This window comes from Pseudorasbora parva, chromosome 2 (genome assembly GCF_024679245.1).
Source record: "Pseudorasbora parva isolate DD20220531a chromosome 2, ASM2467924v1, whole genome shotgun sequence".
Classification (NCBI taxonomy): domain Eukaryota; kingdom Metazoa; phylum Chordata; class Actinopteri; order Cypriniformes; family Gobionidae; genus Pseudorasbora; species Pseudorasbora parva.
Genome location: NC_090173.1, coordinates 43,128,709 through 43,145,043, shown reverse-complemented (window position 1 = coordinate 43,145,043; position 16,335 = coordinate 43,128,709). Strand labels below are relative to the sequence as shown.

The 16,335-nt window shown below is 35.5% G+C and overlaps 2 long non-coding RNA genes across 2 annotated transcripts in view; both read right to left on the bottom strand.

Moving 5' to 3' along the window:
* The window catches only part of LOC137044478 (uncharacterized), a 379,696-nt gene that overhangs the window by 197,129 nt on the left and 166,232 nt on the right, over nt 1–16,335 (bottom strand). The window lies entirely within an intron of this gene.
* On the bottom strand, nt 4,566–6,258 carry LOC137054282 (uncharacterized). Its single transcript, XR_010899964.1, has 4 exons — nt 6,094–6,258; nt 5,514–5,606; nt 4,759–4,901; nt 4,566–4,582 (listed from the first exon to the last, which is right to left on the bottom strand). It is a non-coding gene; the product is annotated as an uncharacterized lncRNA (long non-coding RNA).

Here is a 16,335-nt window from a genome sequence, read left to right as displayed (position 1 = left end):
TCACGTGTGCCACATGTTGGTGAGTAGTCATACATATTATGTCCTAATATTTGATATAAAGTATTTTCTGCTTGTCGTTATCGATCATATTCAGTCACTGCATTGTATCTGTCATCATCTCCACTGAGGCTTTGCATTTCTTTGCTTTCTAAATAAACACACCTTGCTAATAGGGTGATTAAACACTGTCACGTGACGTGCTATAGACCTTTAAACAGTTGTTAATATTTAATAATAATTACTAGTGTAGTTCCAACGTGGCATTTGTAGTAGAAGCACAATAAAAAAAAAAAAAAAAAAAACACTTGCCATGCGTTTACCACAGTATTGGTATTTTTAATGTGATATTTGTTGTAAATAAACAGTAGCCACAACAATTACCATGCTTTAAATGCATTTTAATGTAAAAACCAAATATTGTTATTTAAACAGTATAGTATATCCAGAGTTGTATTTGTATATGAAGAGTTCAGATGCAAAAGCCTCAAAAAGCCACTTCGGTCACACGACATCAGATATTCGATTATTTTTTCTTATTATTAACGTCCCGTTTGCATGTAAATAATTTATGTGATCGCAAAATCAAGTGAGTTATCTACATTTTCAAACAAATTCATATGATATAGCTTGCTATTATATACTTTTAATAATGGGAATGCACACATATCTGTGAACTTATTACATAAATGTATTTAACATTTAATTATGCATCGTTTTTTTACAGAAATAAATCCTACAGTTATGTTTAAACTGACAACATCATCATCATGTCCTGTCCTGGGCACATTGGGCAACATGTGTCCTCCAACATATTCGATCTGTGGCCACGTTTTCACATCTTCTCATGGAGCACCGGCATTGAGGTCTTCGTGAAACATCGGTCTCATATCTTCTTTGGTTTTCCCTGTCTCGTGCGTCCTCCTGGTGGTGTCCACTTCATAAGTGTTTTTGGGTGTTGTTGTTTGGGCATGCATAGGACATGTCCAGTGAAATGCACCCTTTGCTCTGTCACAGTGTCTCAAAGTCTTCACATGGAGTCTGTGGAGTCTTATAATCTCTTTGATATATGCAGAACCAATATTCATAAACTGTTCTTGATGTCTGCCTATGCCTTTATCATCAGGAGTTTTAGTGAAGGACATATCTATTGTCATCCACTAGTTCTAGTCATGCATTGACTTCATGATGCTATAGTCCAATGTATATTTCTGCATTTGTTGTTTGTTTGAACAAATGAAGATAGTGAGAGTTAATACCTTTTGAAATCAATAATTATTCATTAAAACTTTTATTACAATGGTCACTAAAGTACATGTCCACCATAACTACCTCTATCATTATTTCACTACCTATCATTATATCACTACCTTGTTAATGTAACTGTAACATGAATGTACTTTATAGAAGTATTTTCTTACTGAAAATGGTTAACATTTACAATAATCATCAACTATTTTAATTGGCATTTAATTTAGTTACAATAAAAGTGAACAATAATCGCAAATATATAGTATTAAAGTTTAGAATGTAAAATGTTATTTTTTTGCCTATATATATATATATATATATATATATATATATATATATATATATATATATATATATATATATATATATATATATATATATATATATATATATATATGGGCACTACATTTGTATTTAAACTGTTTGACATTAAATATTGGAATATGCTTACAAAATTGTGTGCATTCATTGTGCTTTTGTTATATTTGTTTTAATTCCAAGAGTTCAGATTATAAAGGATGGCTTAAAGAAGTTTATGCTTGTAGACCATTCCATAGAAAAAGGATTCTCTTTCAAATATAGTTATTATGCATCAGTTTAACCACACAAAGAAGACTTTCGTTTTAAAATGTGAGTTTTATTATTTAATTAGAATAAATAAATATTTAGCAGCCTAAATATTAAATCTTTAAGGAATCTACCCCTTCAGTTGAACCGGATGAGATGTGATATAATTTACCATAAATGGACAAGTAAGTGTGACGCCTGTGTTCAGCTGGGTTGTCATTGGCTGTGACTTTATCGCAGAACGCGCTGTGATTGGACTATCTGTTTTAACTCATATAAAACGGCGTTTCATGTTACAAAGTATGTTTTGGTGTTATTACATCAGTAATACGTTAAGCTAACTATAAAGTGTTGCTATGTTGTGAGAAATGACTCCTTTACTGAGAACCCAACCCTAACCCTAAGCATTTCTGCACACTTCTATGAACTACAGCGCCATGTTTCCCATTGCATTGATACAATGACAGATATATGGGTAATGTAGTTTAAAAGGTTTCATAATGAAACAATAAATGTTAAGTAAATTACATATTTAATGGACAACTGGATATTAAAATATGTTCATTGTGCAAACCTTTATGACATATATGAGGGCCGAGCTGAAATTGTATATTTTTAGTGAGCACTTTTTAAAAAAAAACTTTATAACAGCTTTCCATATATGTCTGAAAACTGTGGCCAACATTATTTAGTAAACATTGCATATGCAGTTGTCCTGCCAATTTTCTCTGTGATACGCTAACCAGACTTTGAGTTAAAGCCATTTGAAACATGCTTTTTTTTTGCTCTTCCAGGGGCCACTTCTGGGTCCCTGGAGGTGTAAGGGCAGTACAACATACACAGATCTATTCTCCTCATCACGGACAACAAACTTTGAGTCACATTTAAATATCAGAGTATTTTGTCTTTTCTATTCTAACGTCATGCTTGTGTTAGGTTTTGATTTTGTAAGACCATCTGATGAAATACAGAAATATTTGAAAGAAATGTTGTAAAATAATAATTATTAAGTTTTCTTTTCTTTTATGGATAAACACTAATAAATATAATGGATGAACCTGCAACAACTTGCCATCATCCACTTTCCAGAGTAAACAAAAACTATTTATATTATTTACACTTCATTATTACTATTAAATAGGACCATGCACCATTAAGTAAAATAACAAGAGACATTGTCACAATTTCATCTACACCCTCTTCACGTACCTGGCATCGAAAATGTGCATGCTTTAATTTTTATTGCAGTAGTAGATGTAGCAGAATGATCAACATGGATCATCTTCAGTTAAGCTTGAAGTGTTTGTAATCCTTCCCTTTATTTCACTGAAAACTGACATACTTGTCACAGCATGCAAGTATATACAACTTTTTGGAGCATTGTACCAAATATAATATAACCAGATAAAAAATGTTTACTTCTCAAGTAAAATATTCTTGGTAATTAATTAGATAACCTAAATAAACTTGTTGAATGTGTATTTACTGTACCAAACACCATACACAATACTCACCATACTTTATCATTCAACACTTTATTGGAGGATACAGTATACAGTTGATAAAGTAGAATAAAGTCAAATAAGATTCAAGATACATAAAAATGGGTTTTAAAAAACACATTAACATCATATTAATCCATTCACAGCTGCTGAAGCCACACAAATGAGTGCCACATAATCCCATCCAGTCAACTATGATACAGAAAACAGATTTGATATAGTGTTGGAAAATAATGATTCATTATTACAACTAGACTGGTTTCTGTCTCTTCCCTCTATCATGTTCATGTTCTTCTTCTTCTAAACAGTTCGCCCACTTGTACCCTACAGTATAATCAATGTACAGATGATGTGATCACTGATGTTGTGTAGCCTTTTCTCAACCAGAGGAAGAAGTCGTATAATCCGGCGTTCTCCAGTCCTGGTCTAAAAGTAAAACAACAAACACAATTCAGATTAAGTTTAATGTACAGTCAGGTTAACCTATGTTCTTCAGTAAACTCTCCACCTCAAAATGCGCGGAAATGCCAATTCCTGATTTAAATTTACAAAGCAGCAGTCAGTACATAAAATAATATACACATTGAAGATTATGTATAATATTTCAGCCCATAATATTAGCCAAGTACTGAACAAAAACTAATTTACCCATTTCAACAGCAACCTTTTAAACAGTAGATCTTTTAGAAAGAACTAACCAGATATTTCACATAATTCAAAGAACATTTACTATTTGATTCCTAATATGTCCCAACTCATTATCTTCTAAAGCTACCCAGAACCATCCATGGTCTACAAAACAATGGAGAAATACGTGGAGTTTATAACAACTAAATGCTTTTTCCCACACTTGTCTACTTTTATCTAAATCAAAAAGACGGTGCAGTTTTTAAGAACTGAAGGCCAAAAGTGTAATAATAATTGTATCAAAAAGGGAAAACAAATATTTACCATTTTAAATAAATCCAAGATACAGAACCTCATTTGCTTATTTTAGGAGTTATTAAAAGATTTAGACATGAATAATGGTACGTATTTTATCAGAGTAGAAAGAATGATCACTGTTGAAATGAATAGTCCTTTGAGAGATCAACATCAAATATTGTACTACATATTACAGCATTGCTTCAATACAAGACATACCAATGGACTTGCGCACTTTTCTGTCTTCTTCGGGCACAAGATGTCCATCTTCCTTCCTCACCCTAAACAAAGGACTTATTTTCTTAGCTTGCTGCGATATAAGGTCTGGTCTTTCTTCTCTTCTGTAAAACAAGAAAGTCTCATTTACTCTGTGCAAATACTATTGTTTTTAAAACATATAAATTAAGACAGTTACAATAAAGTTAATTTACCATAAGGTGAGCATTTGATGAGTATATATACTAAAAACTGTATATACTTTAGTATATATACTGATACTGATAATATTCAACTTTACCTGTGAAGGGCTGATTACGGCAAGATTCGCTGAGAATCACTAGAAGCTCTTGTGAGGGTTGACTCTTAAAAGAGCTGTTGAGTTTGATATTGTAGAGATCTTTTAAACAAAAATAAATAAATAAAAGTAATCTGCAAGTAATCCTGCAAAACAGAAAGAAAGAGGAAATTGTATTACATTGCATGCAAGTTGTGAGTTCATACATAACTGTTTCTTGCTGTAAAAAAACAATGCATAATTAAATGTTAAATACATTTATGTAATAAGTTCACAGATATGTGTGCATTCCCATTATTAAAAGTATGTAATAGCAAGCTATATCATAAGAATTAGTTTGAAAATGTAGATAACTCACTTGATTTTGTGATCACATAAATTATTTACATGCAAACGGGACGTTATAAACAGTGCAACTGATCTGATTAAGAAAAAATAATTGAATATCTGATGTCATGTGACCGAAGTAGCTTTTTGAGGCTTTTGCATCTGAACTTTTGCATTCATATACAAATACAGCTCTGGAAAAAAATTAAGAGACCACTTAAAATTTAGAAATCCATGTTAAGTGGTCTCTTAATTTTTTTCAGAGCTATATGTACGAGAATCATACGAATTTGACAACTTGTTAAATCTTGTGAATTATTAAGACTTTGGGAATATGTTCTTACTGATTGAGCTATGGGATTTGTAAGAATAAGTAACAACAAATGCTAAATAAAATGTTTGATAAAGGGTTCAAACCAACACATACATACCATTACAAATATTTGCTGTTGCAGCTTTCGGTTTTCTCCGTTACTTCTCCACAAACAAGAATGGGTTGACTGAGTCCGAGAGGCCCTTTTGGTCTTTTCATGTAAAAAAAAAAAAAGAAAGAGAGAAAAAAGTCATAATATATAATATATAGCATTATGAAGTATACTATTTAAATAACAATATTTGTTTTTTACATTAAAATGCATTTAAAGCATGGTAATTGTTGTGGCTACTGTTTATTTACAACAAATATCACATTAAAAATACCAATACTGTGGTAAACGCATGGCAAGTGTTTTTTTTTATTATTATTTTTATTGTGCTTCTACTACAAATGCCACGTTGGAACTACACTAGTAATTATTATTAAATATTAACAACTGTTTAAAGGTCTATAGCACGTCACGTGACAGTGTTTAATCACCCTATTAGCAAGGTGTGTTTATTTAGAAAGCAAAGAAATGCAAAGCCTCAGTGGAGATGATGACAGATACAATGCAGTGACTGAATATGATCGATAACGACAAGCAGAAAATACTTTATATCAAATATTAGGACATAATATGTATGACTACTCACCAACATGTGGCACACGTGATCTGATGCCAAACATCGCGATGTGTTCTGAATGAGACTTCTTCAGCGCGATTTCATACCGATAGAATTGCCGTCTAATGTTGACGCCAAAGGTTTCCCACTGAAAGCAATTGGGTTCCCAGTTCGTCCATCGCGTGACGCCGAGGGGTCTACCTGTGGCGTCTTCAGTGTGACGCCGGGGCGCGGCGCGCGGCGCGGATAGAGACGGTGATTGCTTTTGGGTCTTTTCTTCACACAATTCAATCGTTTGGCCTCGGAATAGTTGGATAACTTTTTCAATAAAGTGTGCCTGTTGTCTGTTACAGTCTGTGTTTTATATCATATAATACGCAAATGGGTAGGTTTAGGGCGGGGTGGGGTTTGACTGCTGTTTCAAACGTGTATCATAGCGTAAATAAATGTAAATACAATTGTGCTGGCTGATTAAATTGAGAATCACACTCCAACATGTCATAATGTAAAAAAATATAACCCAGTATATTCTATCATGACGATAACATTCACATGCCCAACACGTCTGTTTATGACGTCCTAGGTTTCTCATTGAAATCAGTGGATTACCCAGTACGTCGAAAAATGGCGATTTAGGGGTACCCTGTGCGTCAACAGCTGACGTCAGGGTCCCTTGACCGTTCGGCAACATTTGACGAGTAGGGGTGAGACTGTGTTGCTATTTCAACTAATGACTAGTCTATTAAGTTCACAAATAATCCATTTATTTGATAATAAACAGTAATGTTGTGAAATATTATTACAATTAAAAATAACATTTTTTTCTATTTTAATATATTTTAAAATATAATTTATAACAAATACTGTCACTTTTGATCAGTTTAATGCATCTTTGCCTAATAAAAAATATTATTTATTTTGAAATCTTACTAACCTCAAAGGCTCTAAATGCTATTGTTGTGAATATAGTAGATTTTCAGCTGAGAAAATGGAGACATAAAAGTTGCCATTTGTCTCAGTTAAATCTCAGTGCTGTCAAAGAGATCAGTCAAGATACATTAGAACCTATATATATATATATATATATATATATATATATATATATATATATATATATGCACATGAATTTCCATATGAGCAAAGCTCTTGGGAAGGCATGTCTTAGTGCTCATGTTCAACAGGAGCAGTTTGATTTATTTCAAATATTTTTCACTCATTCCATTCAATTTATTCAGATGACCGTTAAATGACTAGATACTCCATGAGTAAATCCAGCAGGTTTCCTGTCTTGTCTCTAAGCTGTAAACGCACATTATTTTATTATATCATATTTTTTTACATCTCACTGTTTAAATGGCATCCAGTCATATTTTCTGCAAAACATCTGAAATGCTTCTACTTTTTCACCATTTCCCTCCCGTAAACACATCAGTTATCCAAACCCTGAACAGAAGTGCCGTTCTGTGGTCAGATAGCATAGTTGGGCAGTGTCAGCTTAATGATGACGGTGGACCGTCCCAGTCCCTCATAAACCCCGAGGATGAGGCACAGGTCCAGCTAGCAGATGAGTGGGTGGAAGCTCAAGCTGCTACTCCTGTATTAAATGAAATATGAGTGCATTTGGAGGCCATTGGTCATGTTTTGCTAAGTTTACATTTACTCTGGGGGCCTTTTTCACACTCCCTCTGCAGGATTTCTTTAAATGTTTCACACATTCAGCTCATAGTATTTATAAAGTGGATCCTGGAACTAATTAATTGTGGCAATAGCCCACTTTAAGTTGGCATAACTGAGTTCACACTGAAAGAGTTTGCCACTTTACCGCCAACAGAAAATTAGTTATTTTAATCAACTGCTTTTGAAGGGAACATTTTAAGGATTTTTTATTTTATTTTATAAATGAAACGTTTGTTTAGACCCTAGACAATATGTCACAACTCTGTTCAGTTAAGTTTCATTATCATGGACTTTCAGTTTGTTTTTTATTTATCACATGTGTCTCTTTGTTCTATGTTCCTTCCCGCCACTCTGTCACCGTGGACTATAACTAATCATCACAGCTGTTCATAATTTGAGTTTATCATCTGTGTATTTAAGCTCCTCCTATTCCTCTGTTCAGTGTCTGATATTGTTTGTGTCAAGTGCACCCTGTCTTGCATGCTGGGTAGTTGTCACGTTTGGAATAGACTTTGTTAATGAATCAATCCTCATTGAGATAGGTAAGATAGGATGGGAATATGGATCTCACTCGAGAAGAAGGGGAAAACTGAGTAAACATATGCAATTTTTAGTGCAATATATATATATATATATATATATATATATATATATATATGTGTATATATTGTGTGTGTGTGTGTGTGTGTGTATATATATATATATATATATGATAGTGTGCGCAACTTGAAGTCATTGTGTGGTGAAACAAGGTTGTGGTGTGTCACACAGCTGGTACTCCAATAATAAGCACATCTAATTCAGTAGTCCCGCCCACAGACTCATGGCGCTGTTCAGATCACACCAGCAGCAATAAACATGATGAAGAAGATAGCAAGATATTGCGTTATTCCTGGTTGTGGAAAAACAAACATATCCTCCAACCAATACGCCTGTCGTTTGTCACTTCCTTGAAATAGAAGCGTATACTAAAGTTGCGCCCCTATCGACAATATTTTAATTAATTAAATACGACGCACAGGAGCGTTTTCTAAAGTTGTGCTCCTATTGACAGCAGGACACTTTCATTTTAAAGCATTTTTCCCTTTTATCTGCCTAATATTTCAGGTTTTGCATAGCTCATTTGGTAAAGCATTGCACTATACATCAACAACATGTGATCATGCGATCGCGAGTTCGATCCCAGGGAACACGTGCTTAAAAGTGTGTATGCACTATAAATCACTGGGTAGGTTTAGGGATGGGGTGGATGTAGTTGTAAATTAAATAAATATTTAATGTAAATATATTTGTTAAATGGAAATATAACAAATGGTGGTAAAAAGTCCACACATTGCATTAAAATGAACACCCATTTTGATTGGTAACAACAGTCATACGTCAGTTCATGACGTCAGACGTAACACGACACTGTCATTATTTTTATAACAGCTAAAAGGCGCATGACTTTAAAACGTCAATATAGGTCGTGCTTGAAAAACGACCTATAGAGTTGAATTTTCATGGAGGACAGGTTGAGAAAAACACAGTCACTGCAGAAGCTTCCTTCGGATCATAATAGGAATGTGTGATACTTCAGTTATTTTATAAGAAGTTACAGCTCAAGTGCACTTGGGGAAGACATGTACGCGTGTTCGCTTCATTTCACTGCGGAACCTCAGGTGCTGGATTTGCAGCAAATCTAATCTGCCCGCGAGTGTCGTCTAGCAACTGTCAATACCCTTCTGAGCTGTATTCCCCTAACTCTTGCCAGGCCAATCACATCGTGTATAGAGTCGGTGGGCGGGGCCATAATGACAACGGCCGAGTTGCGTTTGCGTGCTTCTAGTAAACACAGAAACTGGCGAACAGCGGTCTTTCGAATCAGCTTTGACCGTGACTCTGGAAGACTTGGAGTTAAGCTTTTCTCTGAGAAAAGAACAAAGAACGGCACTGAAGTCATTCTTAAAAAGGGAAGATGTGTTCGGAGTTTTGCCGACCGGATACGGTGAATGTTTAATCTATCAACAAGCTCCACATCACCTTTGTTGCTCTGGTTGGTTGTAGCGCTATCCTATCGCGTGCAGAGGGAGTTTGAAAGACAACCGTTTATCCCGCCCCTCAGATTGAGCCCTGTCTATGGTGAGTTTCCAGACCAAACATCTTGATGGGTCTGGCTTGTCAGGCTAGGATCTGACAGGAATGGTGCAACACACTTGTTCATTAATAACGGAAGGAACGATATTCTAAAGTGTTACCGTAGTTTGTCCTAGCCCTCACACAGGGTCTCTCGGGAGCTTAGGGTTATCATCATATAAATGATGTCCACATTTCAGGTCTACTGACTTCCAATCGTGCAGAAATATGGTTCACGTACATGGACAAATGTATAGCAAACTACAAATAAGACTTTGACACTGGGTAACGAAAGGTAATTTAATATCCATTTATAACTCTGGCATTGTGTCTGCTTTATGTGTTTGTGTGTGCGGGTGAATGCGTACAACAATTATTCATAATTACACATGACTGCTACAAGGTTGTTGCTGGCATTTAAGGTTATTTCATGGTCTGTGCACATCTGGAGTCATGGATGGTGGTTTGCTGGCATCTCATTGTGGTAACCTTGCAAGTTTAAGCTCCTGGGATAGAAATCAAGAGCCGTGTAAGAGCTCTGGCTTTGGCAGAGCAATGCTCTGATCAAAATGTTTATTTTAATAGTTAGTTAGCTCTGGTTATTATCTGGATAATTAATCCTAATCACATCAACTTTTTGTTATCATAACTGTTGTATAGCAACATCACTTTGTTCTATAACACTATAAGTAACACTATCCATCTGTGAACTATCAGGTTGAAAAATACTCTCTGTCATACAGAAGCAAGACCATGTGTAATGAACAGTTAATGGAGTCATAGAGACTTGAGCAGATGGAGGGTTACTGTAGCCTTTCTAAAGGGCCATTTTATAAATTAACACTCCAAAATTACAGCAACCTGGAATCAACCTGTAATGTGACTCACTGATTTAAAGCATGCTCAAAGCATGAGCTTTCAAATATGTTATTCAGTTAAGGTCTTTCATGACTTTTTTTATTTAATCTGGTTGCCGATACTACCTTGAGGCTATGACTTAGGGTACGTTTACACGTTAGATGATATAAATCCAGCTGTTCATGTTAGTTCACAGCGCATTAACTAATGTAAGTGTGACGACCACAAAAGTGTCATATTTGTGTTATAGGAATATTCAGAATTATAGTTTTTTTTTTAACACAAGTTATTGTATTTCTTTTTGGAAAAAAAAAGAGTATCAAACGGGTTTTTATTAGGGCCCAAGCCTTGAAAGGGCGCAGAGAACTGACAGGATCACACGAGGGGAACAAGGAATCACATGACAAAAACAGAAAACATGATTATGACTAATAAAAGTGTACACTACATAACCCGATACATGAAATACAAAGTCATGAAACTAGATGGCGCAGGTCAATCTGCTTGCAATCCCATAATTCTCTAGGGCACAGCTGAATGGTTCCTGTTGTATCAGTAGCCAATGAGCCTCTGCCAAACCTTCAAATAATTGGTCAGCATCTGCTGTAGGAGTGCAGCGCACTCTGTAATGGGTTATTCATTGTTATATTGTACATCAATATAACAATGTGTGTGTGTATTGGCAGTCCTTTAATTGCCCTGTAATAACCAACAGTAGAGTAGTGAAGCAGATCTATTCAAGAACAAACATATCAATATTGTCATATGCATATTATACCAAACACTTAAAAAGTTATGACAGAATCGATGACATAAAAGTATGAACAGAGAACAAAAACCTAAACAGACATGTCACTTGCACTTTGTTATTCTTAGTTATTTACCTGCCAATCAATATTTTATTGCAAAACACTTCTGCTGATATTGAGGTGGGGTATGGGTAAAGTTAGGGACAGGTGTGGTGGTGTGGGTAAGTTTAATGGTTGGATAAGGTGTAATGGAAGGGTCAGTGTAATTATAAATGTAACTACAGAAATTAATTACAGATGTAAATACATGCAGGTATTTTTTTAAATGTAAGTACAGTGTAAAAAACGTAAGGAATGTATGTACAAAATAAGTGAATTTTATCACATTATTAATTTAAATGTTAATACATAGTAGTTAAGGCCATCTAATATAAAGTGGGTCCCTATTTATTTATTCAACATTGTCTGTTATATAAGGAAGTGCTAACATATTCAGTTTTGGGTTCTTACGTCAGTAAAGCTAAGTAGCTATCTCAGCAAAGTGCCATTGAAACCCTTCTGTGCCCATCACAATCCCAAATTTGGCACTATTTGACACCGGGATCTCAGTGGGAAATCACTCCACCCCTCCTACACCGCTTCAGACAACACGATAAAAGTATCTGTGTCAACAGGTTGTGTGTGTGTGTGTGTGTGTGTGTGCGTGCGTGTGTGTGTGTGTGTGTGTGTGTGTGTGTGATATTTTGTTGTGCTCATTTGATTTTCCTCTTGAAAACCTCACGATTAAATTGCATGCTGTATGCTGAATGCTTTACCCGTGCATATTCAATTGATGTGTATTTTTGTGAGCAGATGCATCTATCTATCTATCTATCTATCTATCTATCTATCTATCTATCTATCTATCTATCTATCTATCTATCTATCTATCTATCTATCTATCTATCTATCTATCTATCTATCTATCTATCTATCTATCTATCTATCTATCTATCTATATATCTGTCCGACCGTCCGTCCGTCCGTCTGTCCGTCCGTCCGTCCGTCCGTCCGTCCGTCCGTCCGTCCATCCGTCCGTCCGTCCGTCCGTCCGTCCGTCCATGTCCTGTAGGTACACTGTGATGTGAATAAATAATACTGAATTCAAGAGAACTGTAATTTCTTATTTCCCTTTATGTCAATCACTAAGAGAAATCTCATATTTATTGCTGGCAACATGTACATGTTACGTTATAAATTTTAAGTAGATGTCTTGCAAGTAAGCAACATTTTAATTATTTAACCTTTAGACAAAATATTAAATTAAGAATGGTGAGTATTATATTTGATAAATCAGGCTTTTATACCATATCTATATAAAGTAATAAGAAATTGGTTAGATGTTATTTATATGGCCAAAAAGTGGCATTCAATTCGGATAGCTTGTAATGTACATCAATACAATCAGACTACTTACAAAAAAAATGCAAATAAATATCAGTTATCATTCCATAATAATAGTGATATGACAATTGTTTTATCCAATGAAAAGTGCTTTTTTTTTTTACTAATTTGCATCCAGTTAATCACCCACAAAAAATATGAGTCACCTTTACTGGTAAGTAAACGCTTATTTTCAAGAATTTATATATCATCAAATGTTTTGACGGGGAGAGAGTGAGGGTAAGATCGAAGATGGAGATGAGGATAAAGATGGATATGACTTCCATGATTGTACAATGATGCCTGAGAGCAACAGCTGAATTTAAAACATTAAACATGAAATGTGTAATACACAAACAACTGGATACATGTGTTTGTTCAAGTGTCAGGTTAAAGAAATTGATGTTTTCAATAAATATATTTATTTTTCAACATGAAAACGTAGAATGAAAATGTTCCAATTTGCCCGTTGTGTGGTACAGAGTTGCCTAGAGGCAAAAAAAGTTATAGTTGTCAAAATTTAAGCAGGAAAAAAAAAAAAAAACACCACAGATTTTTTGTTTCTCATTAATGTCATATTGCAGCCTTTTTAAGTTTTACAGATTTCAATTAAAATTCCATTAAATTGAATTAAATCATTCGTAATTAGTCAATCAAAATATACGTATAAGGATTATTCAATTCAATTTATTGGAATTTTAATAATTTTATTATTAATTGAAATGCGTAAATCTAAAACAAGGCTTTTTTAAAAAAATTGTACAATGCATACATTACTAAAGTAAACCTAAGTTGCTTCAGCCTGTTCATCTGTTTACTTTATAAAAACATTAAAGATTACCATGATATCATGACCTGAAGGTGTTTTTTACAGGCCTTAGATACTGTATGAGCATATCAAATGTGATACAGTAAGTATTATAAGGTTAATTAGTGACATTTACAGCTTCTAATCATACTTTCATGAGGTCCTGCGGCAGAGGAAACCACACACACACACACACACACACACACACACACACACACACACACACACACACACACACACACACACACACACACACACACACACACACACACACACACACACACACACACACACACACACACACACACAGTGGTGAGTGGCATGAAGTTGACTAGCACACAGCTGGGAGCTCTAGGCCAAATGTTGAAACGAACAGATGTCTTTAGCATTTTTAACAGATAATTTATTAGCATTTCTATCTTGTTTAAATATGAGATTTAAGAGTGATTTTCATTTTCAAAACCAGAATACAATCTGACTGAAACGTTTAGACATATACCTTCAATGGCAGTGCATTTGCACGATCAAACGTATATACAGGTCTTTCTAAAAATTAGCATATTGTGATAAAGTTCTTTTTTTTTTCCATAATGTAATGATAAAAATTGATCTTTCATATATTTTAGATTCATTGCACACCAACTGAAATATTTCAGGTCTTTTATTGTTTTAATACTGATGATTTTGGCATACAGCTCATGAAAACCCCAAATCCCCAAAATCTCAAAACATTAGCATATCATGAAAAGGTTCCCTAAACGAGCTCTTAACCTAATCATCTGAATCAACTGATTAACTCTAAACACCTGCAAAAGATTCCTGAGGCTTTTAAAAACTCCCAGCCTGGTTCATTACTCAAAACCGCAATCATGACTGCCGACCTGACTGCTGTCCAGAAGGCCATCATTGACACCCTCAAGCGAGAGGGTAAGACACGGAAAGAAATTTCTGAACGAATAGGCTGTTCCCAGAGTGCTGTATCAAGGCACCTCAGTAGGCAGTCTGTGGGAAGGAAAAATTGTGGCAAAAAACGCTGCACAACAAGAAGAGGTGACCGGACCCTGAGGAAGATTGTGGAGAAGGACCGATTCCAGACCTTGGGGGACCTGCGGAAGCAGTGGACTGAGTCTGGAGTAGAAACATCCAGAGCCACCGTGCACAGACCTGGCACCTGCTCACAGTGCCAAAACCACTGGTAAATGTGTTTACTGACCATGGTATTACTGTGCTCAATTGGCCTGCCAACTCTCCTGACCTGAACCCCATAGAGAATCTGTGGGATATTGTGAAGAGAAAGTTTAGAGACGCAAGACCCAACGCTCTGGATGAGCTTAAGGCCACTATCGAAGCATCCTGGGCCTCCATAACACCTCAGCAGTGCCACAGGCTGATCGCCTCCATGCCACGCCGCACTGAAGCAGTCATTTCTGCAAAAGGATTCCCGACCAAGTATTGAGTGCATAACTGAACAAAATTATTTGAATGTTGACTTTTTTTTTGTATTAAAAACACTTTTCTTTTATTGATCGGTTCAAATATGCTATTTTTTTTTAGATTTTTGAGGAATTTGGGGTTTAGGGAAGCCCTACTTCATGTTAAATATAAATATATTGCCTATTGATACAGCAAAGACAACGTCGGCAGTAGCCTATTGGCCATACATATCTATGGTATTGACGGCAAAATAGGCTACAGAATATTCCGTTCTGTATTGACAGGTTTAATATTTCAAAATCAATAATTCAATAATTATGTTATTTTTTATTATTACAATTAGGCGTATATATGCATTTATGGCATAAATTGACTTTTTATTTTTTGGGGAAAAAAATATTTCACCCCATTTTTTGGGAGCTTGGGGGTCCCTGATTATATATCCATCATAAAAAATTTCGGGCAACATTGCCTCAGGGCAACACTGTGCTATAAGGGTATGCTAAAACTCCAAGGTTTTCTACATAGGTGGAATAGGGAAAACAAGCCATATGTGCATTAGATAAAGTTTTATTTTACATCAAAAAATACAAAAACAATACTACTAACTCCAACTAACACCTCATGTAGTATATTCATACACCAATCAGGCATAACATTATGACCACTGACAGGTGACGTGAGTAACACTGATGATCTCTTCATCACGGCTCCTGTAAGTGGGTGGGATATATTGGGCAGCAAGTAAACAATTTGTCCTCAAAGTTGATGTGTTAGAAGCAGGAAAAATGGGCAAGCGCAAGGATTTGAGCGAGTTTGACAAGGGCCAAAATGTGATGGCTAGACGACTGGGTCAGAGCATCTCCAAAACTGCAGCTCTTGTGGGCTGTTCCCCGTCTGCAGTGGTCAGTATCTATCAAAAGTGCTCCAAGGAAGGAACAGTGGTGAACCGGCCACAGGGTCATGGGCAGCCATGGCTCATTGAGACCCGTCAGGTTGCCCATGCTTACCACTGACCCTGCCGAAAGCACCAACAGTGGCCTGTGAGCATCAGAACTGGACCACGGAGCAATGGATGAAGGTGGCCTGGTCTGAGGAATCACATTTTCTTTTACATCATGTGGATGGTCCACCTACCTAAGCATTGTTGCAGACCATGTTCAGCCTTTCATGGAAACCTATTCCCTAGTGGCTGTGGCCTCTTTAACT